This window comes from Hyaena hyaena, unplaced genomic scaffold (genome assembly GCF_003009895.1).
Source record: "Hyaena hyaena isolate Hyena2069 unplaced genomic scaffold, ASM300989v1 scaffold_1554, whole genome shotgun sequence".
Taxonomy (NCBI): Eukaryota; Metazoa; Chordata; class Mammalia; order Carnivora; family Hyaenidae; genus Hyaena; species Hyaena hyaena.
In genome coordinates, this window is record NW_024082188.1 from 238,071 (window position 1) to 262,716 (window position 24,646).

The window sequence follows — 24,646 nt, forward strand, 5'->3', positions numbered from 1 at the left end:
ATTGCTACAAGAGTTTTACTGATAATCCATCACTGGAATACAAAATGAAGGAAGTGCTGACGGATCAGTGTCATTAACATTCATTACACAAAAGAGATTTTTATCTACATACAACTCTTTGTATATTCCAAGGCTCCCAAAAGGAGGCAAATGCTTTGTGATTTTCACAAAGATTAATATAAAATAATATTGAGGGGCTTTTATAGCAATGGTTGGAGATCCCAGTCAGATTGAACACATTCCTAATTCCCTGACCATTTTGAGGAAACACACTTCGAGTGAGTCATTCATTTGGTTCTGAATAGACTCGATAGAAATTCATCTGGGCATCCCCTCATGGGGATCTTCTCTCCTTAAGTGCCCTTGAGTAGAGTCTCTCTCGCACAGTTAAGTGCCTAACATTATCAGAAACCTTAATTTTGAACTGCCTTCTTGCACATGAAGGATAAAATTTAGGCAAAAGTGACACTACCTCTTTCAAAGTCAAATTAAAACACACATATATGTGTGACTTTTAAAAGTCAAGACTATTGTCATTCAGTGAAAACCCTGAAGCGAAATGTAATAATGTCAAGTTGTTTGTCTACTTTCTTTTCATTTGATTCATAGAGAAAAGTTTTGAAGTCAATCTATAAACATAGTCAAACCTTGCTGAATGTTTGTAGATAAAGAAAATGGAAATCTATTCACATATCTTTTTAGAGCAGTGACAGACAGGCGGCCATTCCGTGGCCACAATCTAGAGCTTTTTATAAGCCTGCATGAGGCACAGTAAAGTAGCAGATTAATTTTTAATGACACAGTTGATAGAAAAGAGAATATTTATCCTTCTAACTTGGAGCAAAATAGAAATAAAGATATGTTTAAAAAAAGTATTTAATAATATAAGAAATATTAATGAAAAATATCTGAGTAGGTTCAGATATTTTTTTTATTACAGTTATAGGGATGCTATTTATATATCAAGTTTAAGTGTTCCAGAATGTTTCAATTTATTTAAAATATAAGTTTCTCAAACAAAATAATCAGATTAGGAATTTTATAATAAAAGAGAGGAAACTTATATACAAATGAATCATCAGGATATGATGTTGGTTTTCAGTTGCTAACTCATGATTCCTTCTTTTATTTTTAGGTATTCTTTTTATAAACTAGTGGTGTTACCAATAAATGCATAGGATTTGTAAATGATTACCCTTAGGCACTACCTACACAAATACAGGTGAAGGTCTCCTAGGACGAATAGACCAGTACCTGGCACCTTGGCAGATGGTGCTCAAGTTGCTGGCAGGTGATGAAGGTGGGGAAAGACACTTGTCATTTCAAATCCCAGAGACCAAAGCTTTCAACTCAGAAATGAAAACAAGTCACTTATAAATCCCTGGGGTGGAAGGGACTGCCACAAGAAATCATTCTAAACCACACCTTCATGCCGTATCCTAGTCAAAAGAAAATAAAGAGGTTCCCTTTGTTTCATAAGCAACTGAAAGTGTTCCTTTCATGCCTCCCCTAGCTCTTGGCATGAAACATACTAGTGACCATTTAATCAACATTCCTTTTCAACTTGTGAATGTTAGTTGAATATCTCAAGAGAGCTGATTCCCTTCACTTTGAAGCCCATTTTGACCCCAAATGCATTAACCTGGGCTGTGGACATTTCTTCCCATGCTGTCACTTAAGATATACTCCACATAAAATAAAGAACATCGACCTTGAAGGAGAAAAAAAAAAAAAGGGAAAAAGAAAACACATTTAGTAACCCAGACCAGAATCCCGGCTCTGTCAGAGTGATTTCTTATTCCATTTTACTGAAGCAGCGTCATGCTTTATCACTTCCAAGTTCATGTCTTACAGCTGAGGTAAGCCACTTGCACTGGTAAGTTGCTTAGTTAAAGTATACACGTGCTGTTCATATTGTCACTGTGATTTACAATGAGAATGGTATTCTGAGGGTGAAATACAAGAGAAATGAGGACAGGAAGTGGGACTGACAAACATTAAATCATGTATAATTCATAGTTCTGCTTCTTGCTGGTCATTTCCCCCTTTGTAAATGGGTGGTATGCAGATGCCCTATAGACAAAAAGGACAGGATGCTTAGTGTTGAAGGTGCCAACACTATATTACTCGAAATCCTTCATTCAAGTGGGCATCAGAAATAGAAAGAAGGAAAATAGGTCTGATCACTGCAGGTTAATTTGACAGATTGTCACCTGCCTCTACTATTACTAAGCTGCATAATCTTACAAAACTTCTATAAATGCCTTCTGCCTATTAGCATTTTAAAGGGCTCTGTGGCCATCATACTCCCATTTTGGAGCTAGGGATGTTTCATTATCCTCAATTAAACCTCTCTCAGAAGCAAGACTGGCAAGCATTTATTTATTTATTTTCCTTAGAGGTAACATGGGAGGCATGGATTTTACAAAGTAGGCAGGGTGCTGTTCCGTGTGGCATCAAGAGGCGATGCTGCTTTGGAATAATTCTCCTAATGTGAAGCTACCCCCATTAAAACATAAACCATAATTGTGGAAAGCAATTTGCTCAGTAGCAGAGAACTAACAGGATTTCTTATTGTGATTCAATAACAAGGGAGCATGAAGATGCAATGCTGTAAAAGCTCCCCAAACTCTTTTAATTTTGTTGAAATGTAATTTTCTTCTGTGAAACCAATGTGAAAAGTTGAAATAGTTTCTATTATACTCACAAGCAAGATATATATACATTTCATGTAAATTAACACTTTCTGACTTCAATAAATGTAAACACTCTTTTATTCACACATTTCAAAATGTGAATTAATAAAAACTTGAACCTATGACACTGTCAACAGACAGTGAAAGCAAATCCACAGCAAGGTCAAAAGTTGATGTGAATCAGGTTCTAATCAGTTTTGTCATACTTTATACACTGCTTCCCTTTTCCTAACAAATGATTATAGCTCAATACAGAATTTAAAGCAACATGAAAGGTTGATAAATATTAATAATAAGTATATTTAAAATCAATAGCATTAATAGAATCCTTCCTATATAATATGGTCAAAATCAATAATAGCATATAAATATATGAGGTGTGGGAGATATTGTGGATTATATACTACTAAAGTCAAAATCAATAGCACCAGTAGGGAATCTATTACTTTATTATTTATACTTATAAGAAGATATTTCATCTGGGTAATTCTATTTCTTTGATTAGATATAATGTGGATCAAGTAAATGTTAGAAGCCATTAATGATCCTAATGAATTTATAAAACACATTTATTTGTTTAAAATTTGCTGCTAGCTCATTTTTCTTCATAGCATTATCCACTTGCAAAGGACCAAGAACAAATGTAACTCTATACTTTTTCTTTATTATTTTCCCCTATTTTTAGTGGTAGCACCCAAGAGTGAGATAAGCAATGGCCCCATTGGGTATACAGGATGCCTCCAGAGTGCGCATGCTTTCTCTGCTGACCTGTCCCCAGCCCTGTGTGCTAAATCACCAAGCCGGCTCCTGTGTGCTTGCTCCTTTCACAGCTGGTGAGTTGACACTTTTCGTCGCTTAACCTCTTGGCAACAGATGCCTCTCACTTAGGCACAGATGCTGAGTATCCACTCATCTCTAACATTAGTCTTGTGTTCTGACTAACTGGGCCAGCAGAGTCACAATTAAGATTTGAATAATTAGATAACAGGTATGATTACTTTTATAATTAATCTTCATATTGAGTCATCATGCTCTGTCCTGGGAGATGACCACTGGTCTATACTTAATTCAAGTTGAGATCATTAGTTTTAAAAGCAAAGCATTACTAAAAAAAAAAAAAAAAATCCCTCACCTCTCCCCAGAATGAGTGTATTCTTTTTTAATATGACATTATGGATACATACATAATCTTTACTTTTCAATTACATTGTATAGTGGAGGATAAATACTTATTTCAATTCAGCTAACATTTTTTCTTAAGGATCCCACTTTGGCTGCTGTTTTGGTGCTGTGTGACCACATTAAATAAGCACAGTTTTTTCTTTTCTCACAAAGTTCACGGTATAATAAAACTACATATAATAAAACCAAATTGAGGATGACCCCTCTCTTCTCTTTCATCTTCACAGAATTACAACTGTTACAACTTCCTATGGTTTGTCCATGAGTTCCTTCTCTCATCTCTCTCCACATTCTATCCATGTTTGTGATTGCCAAAATGGTACATGGTAGAACTCTGGTACTAAGTCATCTAAAATCAGCAGTCCAAAGCAGACCTATCAGATTTCTCCTCTGCTGGTCCCTCATGGAAGCTGGGCCATCTTAATCCATCACTTTCTCAGGGAAGGAACCCTGAGCTCTGAAAACCAGTCTTCATGCCCATTTCTCTCCTTCACCACAATATGGGGACTAATGTTATTTTTCTGAACTAACATAAGAGTTTTCCTCCCCCATTTCTGCCTCATTTCCAAGCCTCTGTCTCCAAAATTGTCACAGCCTCCCCTCATACAGCTGTGAACCTCCATGTCTGCTTCTCCCACCCTGTGTCTCTCCACCCTTTGAGCATACACCAACATCCCACTTGGTTTTGCACGAACCATCTATTCCATCAGCCTGGCACCATCTTCCTTCCATTTCCATCTAGTTGACTAAACATCCTCAGATTCCTCTTCAAACATAGGTCATTCCAAGAAGGCTTCTTTTGTCTCTAAGCCACTCCAGGCCCTTCCTTTCTATAAATCACAACACCACTCACATTTCTTTCAGAGCACATTCCATACGTGTACCTATATACTCTTTGGTGATTATTTTAGCTTATAGCTACATTGGATCTGGCCCAGTTTCTGACACACAAGAGACACTCCACTATTAAATCTATGAATCATAAGATGGCATTATAATTCAAAAAGGCCCAACATGTGTAGTCAGCAACTAAAGATAGAGAGGTCTCCAAAGTCATTACTCAGTATTTACAACTTGGCCGTACATCTCAACAGTCCTTAAAGAACATATTCTTCTTTATAAAAATTTTTTTAAATGTTTATTATTAAATTTTGAGAGAGGAAGGGGAGCGGGGGAGGGGCAGAGAAAGAGGGAAACAGAATCTGAAGCAGCCTCCAGCTCCAAGCTGTCAGCACAGAGCCCAACATGGGGCTTGAAATCATGAGCCATGAGATCATGACCTGAGCCAAAGTTGGATGCTTAATCGACTGAGCCACCCAGGCACCCCAAGAACATACTCTTTTATACGTGTGTTCATGTAATAACACTCAAGTGTTATTATGTGACAAACAGTACAAAACACTGAGATTTAAACAAACTTAAGACATAGCCTGGGTCTGCACATAGTTTATAATCTATCAGGTGACACAAATTCACGAAGAAAATTAGGAAGCAATATGGCCCATGTAGTAAAACAGTTAAATTAGGCTCATGGCTGGAGAGGAATAAGAGTTTCCTGGTGAAAGTGATGTCAGGTCTGAGTTTCACAGAGAGAACAGGAATTACCCAGAATAGTTATGCAGGAGTTTAAGGGTAAGAAGGAGAAGGGCAGATACACACTCCATTAGGATTGTGTTTGTCTGTTCTTGGGCATGTGGCTCCAAATCATTCACAGTGACTAAAGAGTACTGCACAAGGAAAGAAATGGCAGGAGAGAAAGGGATGAGAGGAGTTGGGGATGCATCCTCATAGTCCATGTTAGAAAGACTGTAGCTCATTTTGAATTAACAGAGCACCAGTGGATCATAGCTGGAAAGGTGGGTCATGAAAGAGAAGAGACTGGAGGCAGGGATATTGGCAAGGAGGCCGAGTCCCTGCAAGAATGAAGGCCTGACTTTCAGAGAAAAATGACAGTATGCAGATGCAGTCAAATAGGTAAGGAATTAGGAGGCATGGCTGAGAACCGCAGTACAGGGAGGAAGCGTAGTGGGGAAGTTATCATAGATGACATAACAGAAGATACTCAGGTTCCAAACATGCACGCTAAGGAAAATGGTAGGGTTAACACACATATTGTAGCTTAGCTGACTCTAAATTAGAGTCCTACATATAGGTCTCTTGTTTGTTTCTGAATACTAAATATTCTTACCGATTTGTATGTATAACATCTAATGTGAACTAGAGATATGACAACTTCCCAAATTTGAGCTTAATATTTATGTTTCTAGGAGAAAACACAATCAGAATCCTATCCAAGAGCAAAAGGTCTAATGGGATAAATTGGTTGACACCAAATTCCAAATGTAGTGATTTTTGAAGCTGTAAATATTAAACGATGGGGAAACTCCCATTTCCTGTATGTTTTCTACAACATATCCCTACCCATTCTATTTGCTGACCACTTTCCCAAGCAATGAAGATTACAAGTGGATTTGAAGAGAGACCTGTAGGTTAGGATTTTACTTTGTGATGAATGCCAGCCTACTTGCTGAATGTGTATAACCTAGAACGAGAAACTAATCTTTTCGCTATTAGAGGTTAGAGCTGCATTTTTTTTCAGGTTTTTGCTTTGTATGGACACAACTTTATTTAAGCAGCCCCATTTGTTAGGCAAATTCTTGGAGACATCCATGTTTGCCTCATTTTTCCTGTAGTTGTTTCCCAGGAGGAAAGAACCATGGAGATCCCTGAATGGACCGGAAGACACCCCTTCACCCTTTCACTGCAGAAGAGAGTAACAACTTGATTTGGCTCAGTTCAACTTATTTGACAAATGACAGCCTACCCAAGGAATCATTCAAGACTTTTTAATACAAAAACAAAATAAAATAATAAAATAAATAAAATAAAAAGTAATAGTGGTAATATCGGATACAGACTGAATTTATGTAGGATTATTTTCTTCTATTTTTTCTATTAAGAATAGCATAGCTGGTAAAAGTAAAGTTTTTTTGTAAATTGAAGTAAGTGGACATTCACACATTCTAGTTAGAATCTAGAAATGACAATGAGGGTGTCAAAATTAATCAGGCCTAGCATGGAGTCTGAGTCCTCAGCTCTTGGTGCTGGAAGATCTATCTGATTGTAGGCCAGTTGGGAAAAGAAAGTTCACCCCTGGCCAATGAGAAGTGGAAATTAAAAGAGAAATGACACATTCAGGTACTAGGCCCATGGGCTTGAGAGCTGATATACTTACTGTCTGTCATTAGATTTATGTCTTCTAAATCCTACTCCCTATCATTATTTTTTTTTAATGAAAAAAACTTGCTATTTTGTCTACAGGGGCCATGTGGCTTAAGAAAAGCCATGCTCAAGCAGTAGGTAAGAAGAGATAAAGGGAAGGACAGTGTTCTTTTCCTGTGGCTGCAACTGTGTGAGCAATAGAGACAGAACAAGGAACAGTGTTACCCAGAAGAGTGGCCATCTCCCAAGAGAGATGAGCAGTAGGGGCCTTGCCTGGCAGAAGGCAGGAGGTCAAAGGGGAAACCAAAGAATCTCATTTCCGAGAGCATGAATGAGCACCCTGGGAGCTTTCACAAACAGCCCAGCAAGAGTTGAGTGGCCCAGGTACATCTATCAAGGCAGTGGGTCCTGAGCCATCCTAAAGGTGGAACTGATGAAAATCAGATCCTATTTTTATTATCTCAGGCCCAAACACTGGAGTTGTCATGGGTCACAATAAAAGGTAATTTTTCATCCTCTGGACAAATGATGCTTTTCGTAGCTTGAAATTATTAGAGACACTGGGAGGCAAAGTTGTAGATAGGTTGAGGGGTAAAGATTCTGATAACCCTGAAACCTAGAGAGCTTGAGGGAATTCACGGGAAATACAAGTAAAATATGGGGACATGGACCATCTAGTTAATGTAGTAATAACATCTACATCAGCACTGTGCTTACTATAAGCCAGGCATATGGCTAAGCTCATTTATGATGGTATCTCAATACAGAAGCCACCTCTGAGGTACAAATATTATCTGTATGTTAAACAAAGAAAAGTAAAGAAAATTGCCCAAAGCCACACAGCTATTGAGACATGGAGTCAGACTGGGATATCAATCTGTTGAACTGCAATGTCCATTATTTTAATTTCACATCACTACCTCTTTCAGGTGTACTTAGCAGTCCTGGCTCTGCTTGCTGGTGATTCCACTAAGGTTGAGAAAGGAAAAGGAAAACAATTATTGTTAGTTATTTCTTTGAGCAATTGCTATTCATTAGGTACTCTGATAGGTACTTTCCCACACTTTATCTCATTTAATCCTCAAAACAACCAACAATGAAACATTAAAATGTATAATTTATGGGGCCCCTGGATGGCGCAGTGGGTTAAGCATCTGACTTTGGCTTAGGTCATGATCTCACGGTTTGTGAGCTCAAGCCTCACATCAGGGTCTATGCTGACAGCTCGGAACCTGGAGCCTGCTTCAGATTCTGTGTCTCTGTCTCTTCCTGCCTCTGCCCCTCCCCCACTCTCTCTTTCTCTCTTCTCTCTCTCTCTCAAAAACAACTAAACATTAAAAAATTTTTAAAAATATATAATGTATGCCTTTTACACACAAAGAAGCAAAGCGCCATCTGACTCTTGCTCTATTGCCATCATATTCATTTCTTCTGAAGATTTTTCTTTTTCCATAATTCTCTGCAAAGAGGAGAATGTTCTGCCAGTTTATTTCCCTTTCTTTCTTGTTCCTGAATTAAGCTTATCATGAAAAATAAAAGCCTGGGGATAAGATGCTTGCTCTTTTTTCTATTTGATGTATCCCTCTCTCATTCACACACATACACACACGCACACTCAATCACATTTTCTCATCATTAACCTGTTATTAATAACAAAAAGAGGTATTCATTCATTGATCATAGGATTTAATGCTAGATGACTAGATGGGATAAAATAAGAATAAAATAAGAACATAAATAAGAACATGCCACATCTCCTTTGCATATTACATTTCAGAAGTTCTGGGGGAATAGTGTGTGTGTATGTATATATGTACATACATATATGTATGTAAGTACAGATATGTATGTAAGTACAGATGTACATGTATGTAAGTAAATATATGCATATATGTGTATATACATATATACATGTACTGTTATATACATAGGCTATATGTATATATACACATATTTTTAAGAAAAAAATAGAATTTTCTCTATTACTAACTAGCGCTCCATTTCAGGTAGCATCTAGTAGGCAAGCCACATTTACAGTCACTTGAATTGACCTCCAGAAGGTGGAAGACTTTAAAAAGCTATCAACATCTCCTTACAGGTCCCTTTAAAAATGGGCATCTGCAAAGGGAATAAGGAAATTACTCCAACATGCAGATTGGGCTTGAACAATTCCTGAAGGACCCTAGGTTCGGTTTCTCTGCAGCCTTTTTCCTTTTCCTCTGTTCTGCTCTCTTCTTCAGGATTAAATGCCAATGAGTTTGGGATACAGTGTAGTTTCTTGTTGGGTCTTCTCTCTCTTTATCTCACACAATAGACCTTTCCTCTTTCAACCAACACGGTGCTCAGAGCGGGTCAGTCCATTTTCTCAATGCAAATCATCATGAAAATTTACCATGAGATGATTTTGATTAGTAAGAAATAGCTAGTTGCGTTTCTAACCCTAGGGCCTTTATTACCCCAAATTCAAGGGTGAAAATAATATTGGGAAGTGTAGATTTTGTCAGAGAGCTCCAGGGTGATGCTTAGGATGAGAAGAAGATTTCAGCAGTGTTACTTGTAGTCTGTTTAGGCGACTCTTCTATTTCATTCTAAATTGGCTTCTATTGGTTTGATGAAATCATGTATCAGCAAAGTGTCCTTATCACAGAGTAGTCATCTAAAATTATGCTGTTTTTATCACTTTTTGCTAAAATACATCTGTACAGTAAAAAGTCTGGAGCAATTATTTCATTTCTGCTTCAAACTCTCCCAAGATGATCTCCTTATATACAAAATAATTATCTTTAAAATGTATGAACTATCAAAACAAACATGAAATTTCTGATTTATAAATTGGCACACTTCTTGCAGGAAATTCTTACACACTTCTTCATTTCTTTTCTTATGTATCCATGTATAATCGGTTTGAACACTATAAAAGACTTTGTATGGTTCTCTTCCCTTGCAAATTGGTGGGATAAAATTCATTATGATAAAAATAACCCAATAAAATAAGTGTTATTTCTGTTACAATAAAAATCAGTCTCAGGGCACCTGGGTGGGTCAGTCAGTTGGGCGTCTGACTCTTGATTTCAGGTCAGGTCATGATCTCGTAGTTCACCGGTTCCAGCCCTGCGTCAGGCTCTGCGGTGACAGTGCAAAGCCTGTTTGGGATTCTGTGTCTCCCTCTCTCTGCTTCTCCCCTGCTCCCTTTCTCTTTGCCTCTTTCTCAAAATAAATAAATAAATGTAAAAAAATCAGTCTCAAAAATGTTTGAGAAGAAAAAAATACAGGTAATTTATTTATAATTACAACAACATTCTTGGCAAACCAGCATCGATTATTAATTTTTTTTAAAAAATCATACTATATATGTGTCTACCTACCTACCTATATATCCATGCAGTCACCATTCACATCAAGGTGCCCATTTCAAGCACCTTAGAAGGTTCCTTTTGTGTTGTTACCTTGTTGTCAGACTAAGGTCCTGACTCCAGGACCTATGAAAATCCTACTCTTTATTACTACCTAACTATACCATCTGCCGTATCTAACAAGTAGTTTATACACAAGTCTCAAGACTAATTTTTTTAAAGATATCTTCTACTTTCATTGATTATGGCTTTATAAGGACAAAAATATTTTTAATGCTGGAATTTTTTTCTTGGAATGCCAAACCTATTTTACATTTCAATGAGTGTAACACTAACAGCATCATTTTTTTTTTTTAACCAACCCTCAAAATTTTGAAATGTTTACAAGCCTGAGGTTTAATTTTTATGGAAAGCAAGCAGAGAGGAAAATAAGGCCTAATCTTTGTTATCTGGTGTAGGTCAGAGGAAAGAGAGTGAATGGTCTTTCAAGAGCATCAGGCTGTAGTGTATCCAACAGGGACCCTGGAAAGGTGCACGAACCTAGACACTAATTGTATAGCAATGAAGCAATGAGGACGCAGAGCCTGTGTACCATTGATATATTATGGTGTTTTCTTATGGAAGAAGAATTTTATTTTGCTTATTGATTTGTTACTTAATCTACAATCCTACTTTTTAGAACCCATTACATATAGTCAAAGAATGAATATTTGACTTATATGGTTCTGAGGAGGATGATACGTATGTGTCATAGAGAAGTATGCTTAAAATGGGGGGAAGTTTTTCCAGTCAGGCTCCTCCAGAGATGAATGAGTGACTTTCGGAAGCAAAACATTTTAACTTCACTGGTTTTACCCAAGCCACTAACCATGCTTCTTGAGCAGGATACTCCTACCACAGACACACACACGGAAGACGGTGAGGAGGCTCGAAGTCTATGGGTGTGTGGATACTCCATCATGAGGGGCAGATAACCCAAAAGTATGTAAAAAACTGGACTAAGAAAGGTCTAGAAGAGAGTGGTTGGAACAAGAGGCTGTTCGCTTCCTAAGTTGGATCGAGACCAAGAGTAACATAAACCATCTTTACCCAACAAGCTTTACTTCTTTGAAGGAATTCGTGTAACACTTTCATTACTTTGCCTAAGAGTTTTTGAGTTAACTTTGCATTCACTGCTGCTTAACTGTGTTGGACTCCTCTCCCCATGTCTGCTGATCATAGCATAATTGTGTCTGTTTTTTGTTTTTGTTTTTTATTTCTCTAAAATGTCTTAAAAAGAAATTGGCTTAGCATCTGGTAAGGAAAAAAAAATCCCAATGTCTAATTATGCTTCTGAGTAAATTATAGAATTGTGGGATATTAAACTTGTTTATTCTTTCTTTTTTCTGACAGGAGATATTTCTCTATTATCTTAATATTATGTTCCTCTTTAGACACTAGTCACAACATTTATCTTGGTATTATATTTTTCTCTGCCTTTCAGATGTTTGCCTTTGGGGACACTGATAAAAAAACATTACATTTGGTGGATCTGCATTAAAAATCACTTCTTTTCCTGACGAGCTATTTAAAGTGTCATTTGTACCTCACTGAAGCCCTTTAGAAAAATCCAGAAATCTAGACCCAGATGACCCAAACTGTTTCTGCAAGGACCATGATTTCTTTTTGAGGATTATGGTTCCAAGAAATATTGCTTTTAAGTATCTGTGAAAGAAATATTTTCTAGAATTAATGCTGTTTTTTACTCTATATTGATTTTTAGAGTATTTCACCTCGACTCATCTAAAGGACAAACAATAAAGTGTAGTTTAATTATGGTAATATTAAATATAATGGTGTAATTATTCCTTAAATGTGATAGACCAAAGAACATCTATTCAGGATGTGCTTTTGACTACTGATTCTCCAGGACAGGTCATTTCTATTGTTTGTTCTACCAATTATTTTCCTCTAAAGATCAAAAGCCCTAAGAATAAGAGTTAGTGCCATTTCTCTGCACTAAATATCACCTAGTGATGAAATAATAAGCTATAAGAGTGGTACTTTTAAAGAGAATGGACTTTTGAGTTAAAATATGCATGTTCATTGATCACAAATGGATGAGAAATGTCACCCAGTTATTACACAGAAAGGTGCTGATTGAAAATAGGTGACCTTTACCAAACGTGTATGAACAATTTTTGCTGTTCATTAACGGGTAAGATATCTACATAGTCCATGAGGTGGATAAAATGTATGAAATGCATGAAACAAATTTCAGTGGTTACAGGCATGACAAATTTTTGAATTAACCTAATTGTTACCATATTTCTGTGTTTTTTGACATTTTGTAAAGGTGACATAGAGGAGCACAATTCTATTCAGAATGGCAGGAGTTTAACGGCCCAAGTGGAAGAGAGAAGCCTATGAATAAATGATTGTTTTTGAATTCAGAGAAGTACATTACCTGTCCTTTTTCACAAATGATTTGTGTACGTCAGGGGCTGTCATCAGAAATACAGTAGTGAATGAAATAGCGACAGAGCCTGCCATCAGACAGTCTGGAATTTAGCATTATTATACGATATAATGAGCTCTGTGATTGGAGTGTAAGGGGCATAAAGAGTGTTATGAAAATTGATAGGAGGGGCATTTTAACTAGACTGGTAGGGGCCCAAACTATTTGGATGAAGTGACATCTTCTGTTCTAAGCGTCAAGAGACTTAGCCAGGCAAAAAAGTCAACTTAATATGATTGGCAGAAAACTTGAAACTTCAGGTATAAGGAAACAAAGGATGCCTGATAAATAGACTGGTATAGGTAGAGGCAAGACTGGAGAGGATGGAGCATCTAGACTTTACCTCACAATGGAGCATCTAGACTTTGCATACAGACAGATGCATCACGAAGGTCTGAATTATATCCTAAAAGAGTTGGGGCATTGCAAGGGAAGCCTTTAACATGGGGATAATAACACAAGGTTTGTATTTAGAGAGGTCAAACTCTGGCAGTCAGGGGCATTGTTTTATGAAAAGAGTGTATAACATAGAGACTACAAGCAAGTAACAGATGAAGGTGGTATGAACCTTGGAGAAGTAAAGGTGAAAATCCACGTGAGTGAGATTTAGACGGGAGAATTGAAAGGACTAGATATCGATTGGATATGTAGGGTATGAGAAGTGAAAAGGCAAAAAGAAGAGCTGGGTTTCTAGGCTGACTCATTGGATAGCTTACAGTATCATTTACTGAGACTGTGTAGAGAGAATACATAGAAATATTTGGAGCTCAAGATGGGAAGATGTTTTGATCCCTCTCTCCCTCCTTTCATTTCTTCCTTCTTCCTTTCTTTCCTTCCTATAACACATAGATACTAATTATATCATAGTCAGTAATCTAGTATTGAGGCTTCAGCAGGGAACAAAATAAGGTTTTTATCTTCACAGAGCTTATAGTCCCATTGAAGATCCCATCACCAGGCATAAGTGTTAAATATTAGATGAACAGTAAAGAGAAAGAAAGGGAAAGGCTGCTATTTTGGGTAGAATGGTAAGAGAAAACTTCTGTGAGTAACTGATATCTCTTATTTCATTTCTGCCACAATCAACAACAACAAATTACTTTACAAAAGAAGTAGAATTTCTGCCAGAGTAACATCTAGTATCCTACTTATTGAATTAAAGAGTCAAAATGTTATCCCCCCAAAAATATGAGTGCCACTAAGTTTGAATAGTTCATTTTGAGTTTGACTATCCAGCAAGGGTAGATGAAAGAATGTGGCCTTTTCCGTTAGGTTACAGTCTGGAGGAAGGAGAATGTGAACATTTTTCCATGGCAAAACTAGCAGATATGGCCGTTCACAGTCTGCCATTTTCCTTAAACTCTGAAGCTGTAATAAATAGGTTCATCTAATCATGTAATAGGGTCCCTGAAATACACATATGGATATACAGTTGGCCAAATTTACCCTCATTCAACTCCTTATTTGGTTTTAACATCTGAACTTTCATGTATCCCTGGCACAATATTTTAAAAGTGTCTTTTTCTCTCTCCCTTGAGTCCCACCAAAAATAAATTTCCTCCTCTGGTATATTTTTACTTTGTTTTTAATTTTCATGTTTCTATAAGATAATACATATGTAAATATTATATCTGTACATAAATAAATATTTCAAATTGAAGTAGTGAAAAATAAAATGCAGGATTCAGAATAGAGCACCAAGATATCTGTCTCTCCCTCTCTCAAATGACTTGATGTGATCCCACTTTTTCTGGGTTGAAGTTTAAACTTCTTACACAGGCAAATATTGAAGTTGCCTCTTCTTACACATACAAAACTACATAGTCCTGTTTTACCAAACTAATGTGGTCCTGGAAGATGGCAGGAATTCTCTTATATCTCTGTGCCTTTGCATATAGCATGACTTCTATTAGGAACTTATGACCCCATCTCTTCTGTCTGTCTAAATATAAGTTATCCTTCAATTTAGAGCTCAGATAACTTCTTGGAAGTATCACATGGCCCCCCAAAGTTAAGTCAGCATGTTAATAACATATGTTAATAACATCCTGTACCTATTTGCCTTGATGGAACACCAGAGAGTATTGTAACTGCCCTTTCTCTTGTTTGGTTCCCCACCCTCCCCACCCCAACAACAGGCAGAATACATTATGGATAAGAACTAGGGCTCATCAACATATATCCCCTAGCATCTAGCAGTGTGCCTGACACTTAGGAGTCACATGATAGTGACTGAGTAAATTAAATGGATGAATGTAAGCTTTTTGAGAAATGTGCTTGAATCTTACAGAGTCCTAAGCAAAAGCACCACTTTGGTTACTTTGGTACTTGCCTCAGTTCTGACACAGAGACCATGTGATTCAATTGGAATATCCATACATTCTTTGTTCAGTGGGTATTTTCTGAGAATCTGCTCTATGCCAGGCACCATGCTAGGCACCAGTTTGCAGCTATGAATAAAAGAAATAAAAACCCTGCCTTCATGGACATGATATTCTAATGTTTAAAGGGAGAGGGTAGACAAAAATTATCAAATAAATTAACAAATGTATGCTTAATGCAATGTTAAACATTCTAGAAGAAAAAATGTTGAAAAGTAACAGGGAATTCAATGGGAAAACTTGGATAATACGAATATAATATAAATTATACAAAATTTGTGTCTGTATTAATGAAATATAATATTTCCCTTAGAGTTTTGTAGATTTTAGCAATAAAAAGGAAACATGGCACTTGGAAATAGAGAGAAATAAAGGTTAAATCGAGGAGAGAGCTGAAATCGATATCCTAGCCATTTATTTTGGGGAGAAAAGAAGAAAGTTGAACTGACAAAGAATGAATTCTCAGGACTGCATTCCTAGGATGGAGGCAACTAAAATGTGAGAAGACAGCATTTTCTGGTAAGTTTTGAATTTTCATATGGACTTAGCCTAGGTGATGCTATGGCAAGAAGTTTCTACACATTGGGAAGTAGTTTGGAAAAGCAACAATTATCCTCAAAGATCACCTTCACCACAAATAATTAAATATTAGCAATGCTTACCTAAATATGTTGTTGTCTAAAGCACACAATTATTCTATTACCAGAGTGGGTAGGTGTGAGTCCACAATAGATTTTTTAAAAAGGTTTCTCAATTTTGACCTGGTTCAGAACTTCCCATCACCCATCTGCGATGGAAAGAGTTTCTTAACAAGTTTTATTGACTTTTGATGCAGCTGAGCTGGGTGACAAGTCATGTCCTTGAAAATTTATCTACCTGTGGCAACCACAGGGCAGAATGGGGCCAGAATGAGCACAGCATCACTCCCTGAGAGGCAGCCCTGACTTCCCCGGGAGGTTATGAGAAATGCATAATCTCAGGCAGCACCCCAGAACCACTTGACCAAGAGCCCCAGATAGTCTGCATGCCCATTCAAGTTTGGAGCTGCCTGGCTATAGCTGTAATCTTCAACCTTGTCTGAATATTAGAATCACCTGGGAAATTGTTTAAAATCCCAGTACTTAGGTCACATTCCTGTATATTCTGAATTTATCAGAATAACCTTCATACGTCTCAAAACTGTAGTTCCTGGGTTCTTTGTCAGAACTACTAAATCAATACTCCAGGTATGAGACCCAGGAATCTGCCTTTTAAGACACATAGTCATTAATTCCTCTACATATCAAAATACAAGAATGTGTGGCTGGGGGGCACCCAGGTGGCTCGCTTGGTTAAGTCTCTGACTCTTGATATTAGCTCTGGTTGGGATCTCCTGGTGGCAGAATTGAGCCCCAGGGAGGCTATCTGGAATTCTCTCTCTTCCATTCTCTCTCTCTCTCCCCTTCCCCCACTCATGTGCACTCTTATGTGCTCATGCTGTCTCTCTCTCTCTCAATAAATAAACATAAAAAAAAGAGAATGTGTGGCTTGAAGGATAGAAAACAATGAATTCTTTTGCAAAAATACAGTTTTGCTATGCTTATTGCTTGAATCAACTGAATCAATATGCAAAATTTGAAATATTTTTGCATATATATGCAAAATTTTCAACATTTATAATTAGAAGATTGAAATCACATAATAAAATATTGGTGAATTAGTGGATAGGAGGAAATGATAAGCTTGGATCTATCTGGAAATAGACATTTAGATAATTATCTTCAAAATATTTTAAAAATATTCCACCAAATATTTATTATGCTCTTAATAAAAAAAGACATGCAACATGAATTTGTTTCTTTTTTAAACAAGGAGTCAGCAAACTCCTGCAAAAGACAAAACAGCAAAAATCTTCAGCTTTGCAGCCTCTACAATATCTTTATGCTCAAATATTCATCTCTGGTTTTGTGCATGCAAACAACCACTGATGAAAATAGAAGGTTTTCTATAAACCATCTACTGAATTACTTTCTTTCAAGAAATATCCACTCATCTGTCTAAATCCAATAGAAAAAAAATTGCATGTTCCTATAATGCATATACTGATATAAACATAGTGTCAAGAAGTGGTTCCAGAGGCTTCTGGTAAGATCCCGGTGGGCATTGTTGCTAAAGAGAGATACTACCCCTCATTTTCTCCACTTTACAAATAAAGTAAGGGACTCATAATAAGATTTCTCCTTTATAATAACTATCATCTCCTGATGACCTGATGACCTGAGCAACTATATCAATTATCTCCTTTATTTCACACAACAGCGCTATGGATCAGTGCTATCGTTGTTTTTTTTCTATGCCTTTTAACATTTATCTATTTTTGGAAGACACAGAGAGACAGAGAATGAGTAGGGGAAGGGAAGAGAGAGAGAGAGAGAGAGAGAGAGAGAGGGAGACACAGTATCCAAAGCAGGCTCCAGGCTTTGAGCTGTCAGCACAGGGCCTGACGTGGGACTCGAGCCCATGCACCACAAAATCATGACCTGAGCCCAAGTCAAATGCTTAACCTAATGAGCCACCCAAGTGTCCCATGGACATGTACTATCATTAGATCCACTTTAAAAATTACAAAAAGACCTCACAAAGTTTAGATACCTTAACTGATGTGCCTAAAGTCACAGAGCCAGAAATTACCATTAGTGGTCATTTGAACCTTAGTAGTTGAATCCAGAACTTGTACTTATAGCCAGTACACATTTCTGTCTTATCCATTTTCTAATGAGACCATGACTACTTATGATGTTGGGCTGGTTATAAACTTTTAGTTCTTAAGAAACAAAGATTTACTCAGCTTAAATTAGTAAATGGGACTACTACCATAGAGAACAATGATGAAAACAGGAGACTCTCACCACTGCACAGTATGTCTGAAATATTACCCGGGATAACACAGCTTTGTTGCCCTTCCCCAAGGGAGCACTCCTTTTTTGTGCTTCACCGTTATGGTGAGTTAGCAAATGAGTCTCTCCTAACTTACCTAAAGGAATTAACCTCTTCTTTCCTTCCTACCAACCTCATGACTTCGGCTTATTCATGATTTCTGCAGACGATCATCTCTGTTTTTCAACATTTGCTCTTGCCCACCAACTGCTGTTATCCACATTTCAGATTTAAAACGTCACCAAGTCAGGTATGTATTATCTAATAGAGAACATCCTACACTGTCTGGTTCCTTTGTAATCCACCTGGTAGCCATTGGCTGTTGGGAGCCATTTCTGAACTCGCTAGTTGAGAAAATTCCTTGTGAGGTTAAGGCGAGTTTGCATGGCCTCTTGCCATCAGATGATATCCAATATCCACCCCCACTCAATTATTTCTGCTTGAGCACTAACCCCCAAGGCACCTTGTTGATTGGTTTCAGGAGTGACTTGTCCCCTTATTCTGGCCCTGGTATGATGATTGCACCTTGTGAAGGAAATTATTGTAGGAACTTCTTTTGTAATTATGGAAGCAGACATTGTGTCCCCAGCAGGTCCTGTTTTCCTCAATACTTCCCTTGAGCTATGAACAGGCTAATGACCCTTACTCATAAACAATTGGCCTTTACATGTACAATTCTGTTTCTACCGTTACATTAGTCCAAGAGGTTCATACAACTCAAATCAGCTAACTAAATATGTCTCTCATGCCCTCGCTATTCAAGAAATCATAGGTTAAAAAACTAGACACAAAGGTAAATGCACTCAAAGAGGCTATTCTATGTATTGGAAATGAGATAAACTCTTTAAAGTTACGGTTAGCTCTCTGGTGCCATAAGGAATATAACTGGACAATTAAGTCTTGCCCAGAGACAAAGAGCCTAACTTATAGAGAAGGAACAGATAAGGGCAGAACATAAGTTACTACATATACCTTTGCTAACTGGTGATGTATAGCAGTCCCTTCCCTAAGGCCTACATTCCACAAACACCTTCCCTTACCCTGGCAGCTGTGATGAGGATCGATAAGAGTATCTACAACTTAACCTATGACTTAATCTTGGCATTATTAAAATGTGTATGTTAACCTGTTTTTCACTGAGAACACCCTGTTATCTTAAGTTACTCAACCTCACTATAATTGTGGTAGTTCTGCAAGAATACTTCTGTAAAACTTGTTTCTGTACACTTTCCAAAGCATCTTATCACAGAGAACTATCCATTGTAAAAATTCCATTTTCTGATGCCATGTTAACATTTGACCTATAAATAAAGACACCAAAACTGACAGTGCATAGATGCCTGCCTGGTGATCAGAAAGAATCTTAGGGCTCTCTCACTCTCTCTCACTGACACCATCCACCTTTCAGAGGCCCCTGGACTGGCTGGAGCTGGACTCCAGCAACTGGTCATCCCATAGATAATTGTTTTACATCTCTAGTCAAATGTACTGTGACAGTGGCTCTTAGACACATAGGCATATTTTTTGGATGAGGAAACCTATGCACTGTGGACATAACAAACTCCTAAGCAATACTGCTTTTTATAGATCATTATTCTTTTGGAACAATAATAAGGGGGGTATCTATCTATCTATCTATCCTTTGTTTTCCTGTTATTCTTATACACCTAGGATAAGCCAATCACTGGCCCAAAAAAACACCCCAAAAAACAAAAACAAAACAAAAAAACCCCTAGAGAATAGTAAATATATTGGCTAGTAGGTATAGTTAGATAGATAGATGATAGATCGATAGATTGATCGATCGATCGATAGATCATGTTTCTAAACATTATTTAATCCATTATTCACAATATATGTTACAATGTTGTCTTTGGAGCATAATAAATGGTATTTTATAACTATGCAACCTAACTAACTTCCAGTTACCATCTTAGTATATCCTTGGATATGATAGCTAATCATTATAGATTTTCCAGGTCATTCCTAATTTTGTAACATCTCTTCTCTTTTGTCAGAGACTGAACAAAATTTTGGTTTGGATATATTGTCACATATCAACATAATTAGCTATAGTAAATCTCTGTGTATACATGGGAAGGTTTATATAAAGTTAGTAGAACAAATAGACTTCTGTATATTTAAATATTAACTTTTCAGTCTCTTCCCAACATTCAATTCCAACTGCTAGTTTATCTTTTCTTTCTGTGTTTAATTCTTTTAAAGGTTTTATTTATTCTTGAGAGAGAGAGAGAGACAGAATGTGAGCAGAGAAGGGGCGGACAGAGAGGGAAACACAGAATCTGAAGCAGGCTCCAGTCTCCAAGCCATCAGCACAGAGCCCAACACGGGGCTTGAATCCACAAACCATGAAATCATGACCTGAGCTGAAGTTGGACGCTGAATGGATTGAGTCACCCAGGTGCCCCAGTTTATCTTTTCTAAATTGTGAGTGTCTTTTGCCATGAACATGAGTCCTTCGTAACTTCTTTTAATCTCATTTCAAATAAGTGGCATTGAACTTATATCACTACCTACTAATTTAATTTTATCCCGAGTGTATGTCCATTGCTCTTGATACTAAATTTCAGTGCTGATTATCTATATATTAGAGAATTTTATTTGTCAGTGGTAATCAGGATCAGTTTGATGCAAAGACTGGTGCGCTGACTTCTTTCAGAACCAAAAAGAACAAAGTAGATGCTTGTTTCAAACACTGGAGGCTATGGAACTTATAAAGTCATTTACTTTGAGTAAGTAAAGAGTTAAACTATTTTGAAGGTAGTATAATTAAGCTGTACTATCTTATAAATCATCTTAAAATATTCATGAGTGTCACATCAAACATTGGAAAAGGTCACAACATACGAGTTGATAAAAAAGCACAGCATAAATATTCAGAGCTTTAAATGCAGGCTGATCTGAGTGTGAATCAAAGGTCTGCTGACTATGGTATGTCCTTCCCTCGGTTACCTGTCTTCTCCCAGCCTGCATCTCTTCTTTGGAGATAACCTTGATGTTATCATTTTTACGTGGTTATTATACAACTACACATACAAAGTTTGTAACCCAGATGTTTGGCATTTAGAAAACCTGTTGGACACTGCTTGTCCCCATTATCTTTTATGGAAAATATCACATTGTGAAACCAGGTTATAAATCATAAAGAAAGTTTTAACAGACTTTTTGTTTTAAATTTTAAAACTGTCTCCTCTAAGTGAGTTTATCCTATACGATGTTTCCTTATCCCACAGAAGGAATAAATTACTGTCAAATGAATGAAAAATGGGATTCAGCAGAGAATGTAGAGGTAAGGTGGCACTTGGGGATAATATAATAAGTGAGGAAAAACAAAAAGGGAAATCCGATTGAAGAGTCAGGTGTTACCTAAAAGAAGTAGGTCCTAATACTCAGTTGTACCCAAGATTTTCTCCATTCTCTTTTTAGCCTGCATAATGAAAATTAAGACAACACTTACAATCATAAAACCCTTTAACAACTTTAGGTCTAACTTTTTATTTTTTTATATTTATTTATATTTATTTTGAGAGAGAGAATGAGCAGAGGAGGGGCAGAGAAAAAGGAAGAGAGTATCCCAAGTAGGCTCCACACTGTGAGTGCAAAGGCTTGAAACTCACGAATTGTGAGATCATGACCTGAGCTGAAATCAAGAGTTGGAAGCTTACTTGACTGAGCCACCCAGGCATCGCTAGGCATAACTTTTTAAATAACTATAATTGCCTTCATTTTTAGACTTATACATTTCATTTATACACTAACACATCTTTCAATAGCCATATACGTCAAGAAAGTACATCCAATAAAATTTCATTGGGTGGGATACCAACCATCAATTTTGAACTCTGCACAAGGGTAGTCTATAATCCAGACATAGTTTAAGCATCATAAAAGTCTGGTAATAGCAAATGCAGCCTTATTTGGTTAATGTTGCCTCTTTCTGTTTATCAATAGTACCAAAAGTAAAAATTAAAAACTATAAAAAAAGGAAGAAGAGGAAGAAGACCAAACCCAGTAACCGTTAACTGTTGTCAACACATTTCTCATATATCTTTGAAACAGTTGAGAAACCAACTCCCTGGAGAAAAGAGACAGAAGTCTCAGTGCAACAGAGGCAGATAAATGTTTCCAGGCATTGGCTAAACAACATTTAGACAACCAGCAAATATATGTCAGCGCCTATGGGTATCCTGAAAATAGTTTATTCCTGTGAGAGAAGCAATAACATCAACATTGGCCTGAAAAGCTCCCTAGAGAATTTTAGAAGGATAGCCAATTAAGATAAAGAGTGTTTTGACATCTTTATAAAATGTTACATCTCAGGATAACCATAGGAGAAGGGTAGAATCATCATTTCATGAAATATGAGTGCTCATTCTAGAAAAGCATGTTTCAGATACCATGGAAGTCTACATGAAAGCAGCTAGATATTTATTAGATATTTAGATTGTGTCTTAGCATAATAGATTAGTTAATGAAATTCAGTTTGTGTAAGTATTATAATGATATGTACCTATACTTTAACTAATGTTTCCTTATTTAAAAATCATTTTTATTTACTACTTTATAACAAGGTAAGTGGTTGCTATCATTCACTTACATGCTTAGGGTACTAATCAATCTATCATATCTAATTCTAGTGAGAGAATTACTGTATTATTCTTGGATTACATGGAAATTTGCCATAATATAGGATAAAACAGTTAGACAATATGTGCAAAGTAAAATAGAAAAGAAAAAGTTCAGATAATTAAATCTAACTTTGAAAAAAAATCTTCCATTCTCTCTAGATATTCTTAACAAACTTATGAGAAAAAATAGGTTTAGAAGAAATAACATGTACTGGTTTATCCTAATTGTGTAGATAACTGCTCTAACTATGTACAAAGCAAGCTTAACCTCAGTTCACTTTAGTTTGATAACAAAGGGCAACCTCAAACATAAAAGCCAAGATTTCAATAAACACATGAATACAATCTCTTACTGGAGAACTATCCTTTCATAAATAAGCATTTTAGAAGGAAGTTAATTTTTCTTTTCTTTCCTCTTATTAATCTATTTCATAAAAGAAATCCATCTCTCTTACAAGAACTATAAATCATATCAGTGGTGTATTAATACTTTTTGGTTTGTTTTTCTTAACAGTTACATCAGAAACTTTATCATTTTATATTTTAATTCCTAAATGGACACTACTAAAACATTCAGGGATTAGCCCTAAATCCTTTAACCCACAGGGAGCCCAGGAACGTTGTTTAGGTAGAGAGCTGCACAAAATCTCAACTCTCATTTGCAAATTTTCTTTCCATCTAATTTAACTTTGAAGCGTTTCAACTCAGAGGTTTTGCCATATGACATCAACAAAACACTTCAATCAAAATCAAGTTACCTTAGCGCTGCACAGTTCTCCAGATTACTAAAAAGGTAAAATGAGAAATTCACTCTCTTTTCATATTTCCCTTTATTTTCTCTTGATGCAAGGCAGCCTGCTCGGATTTCAAAAGAAATTGCTCTGGCATATCATTATCCCCAAATGCCGGTTTTCATTCTAGGACACTTGCTTATCAACTAAGCCTTTTCCTGGCATAAACAGTCACTTGCTGCAGTGCAGAATATCAGTTTGGTCAGAACTTTCAATGCAGAAATTCAGTGCGATGCAGTCCAGATCTCCCAGCACTTACCTTAATTGAAATATTCTCTGTGAACGAGGTGAGAAATCAGTCAATGGGGTGGGGAGATGGAAGTTTTCGATCAACACCCTCCAAGTAGCTGCCTGCGGGGCGTCTTTTTCCTGTTTATGTAGAGCCTCTCACTGTCTACGAGGACAAAAAGATAAGCTGAAATCCTCAGAGGCTCCAGTGAGTAAATGAGGACTAAGCGATGTTTCCTAACGGGAGATCCTCTGCGAACACGCTGCGTTTGGTGGCTCCCTAACTGCTGTGATAGGCTCCTGTCGGGTCCCTGGAGCTGGGCGATAATCATTGACCTGATTAGCAGGGAACACTCCCTGCGAGCAAGCAATGCACGCCGAGGGTTGGTGGGTCTCCTGGGAATCGGAAAAGGCACCAAGGCCACTTGGGAATCTTGCCTTTTCCAGCCTGATGGATGAACTACAGATAGAACTATAATTTGCAGGGAGATTAGCCACAGTGTTAAGCCATCGGAGGACTTTAACAAATGTGCTTTCTCCTGCTGTTTTGCGAAGGTGCATTCCTGTTAGAGCTCAGGTACAGTGAAACAATTAATAGCCTGATAGAGCGGATTTGTAAGAAAAGCCTAAAGCTGAAAAATGTTTAAAGCAATGTGATAAAAAAAGATAGCTGCATTTGTCTTTGCTCGGAGCCTGGTACATACTTCAACCCATGTCTACGTAAAATGAAT

At 37.0% G+C, this 24,646-nt stretch overlaps 1 protein-coding gene across 1 annotated transcript in view; it reads right to left on the reverse strand.

Moving 5' to 3' along the window:
* Positions 1-24,069, reverse strand: part of LOC120226010 (cadherin-12-like) — a gene marked incomplete at its 3' end in the record, with an annotated part of 197,352 nt that extends 173,283 nt beyond the window's left edge. The window contains exon 1 of the mRNA XM_039224198.1: positions 23,947-24,069. The remainder of the gene's footprint in view (positions 1-23,946) is intronic.
* Positions 24,070-24,646: the final 577 nt, after the last annotated feature.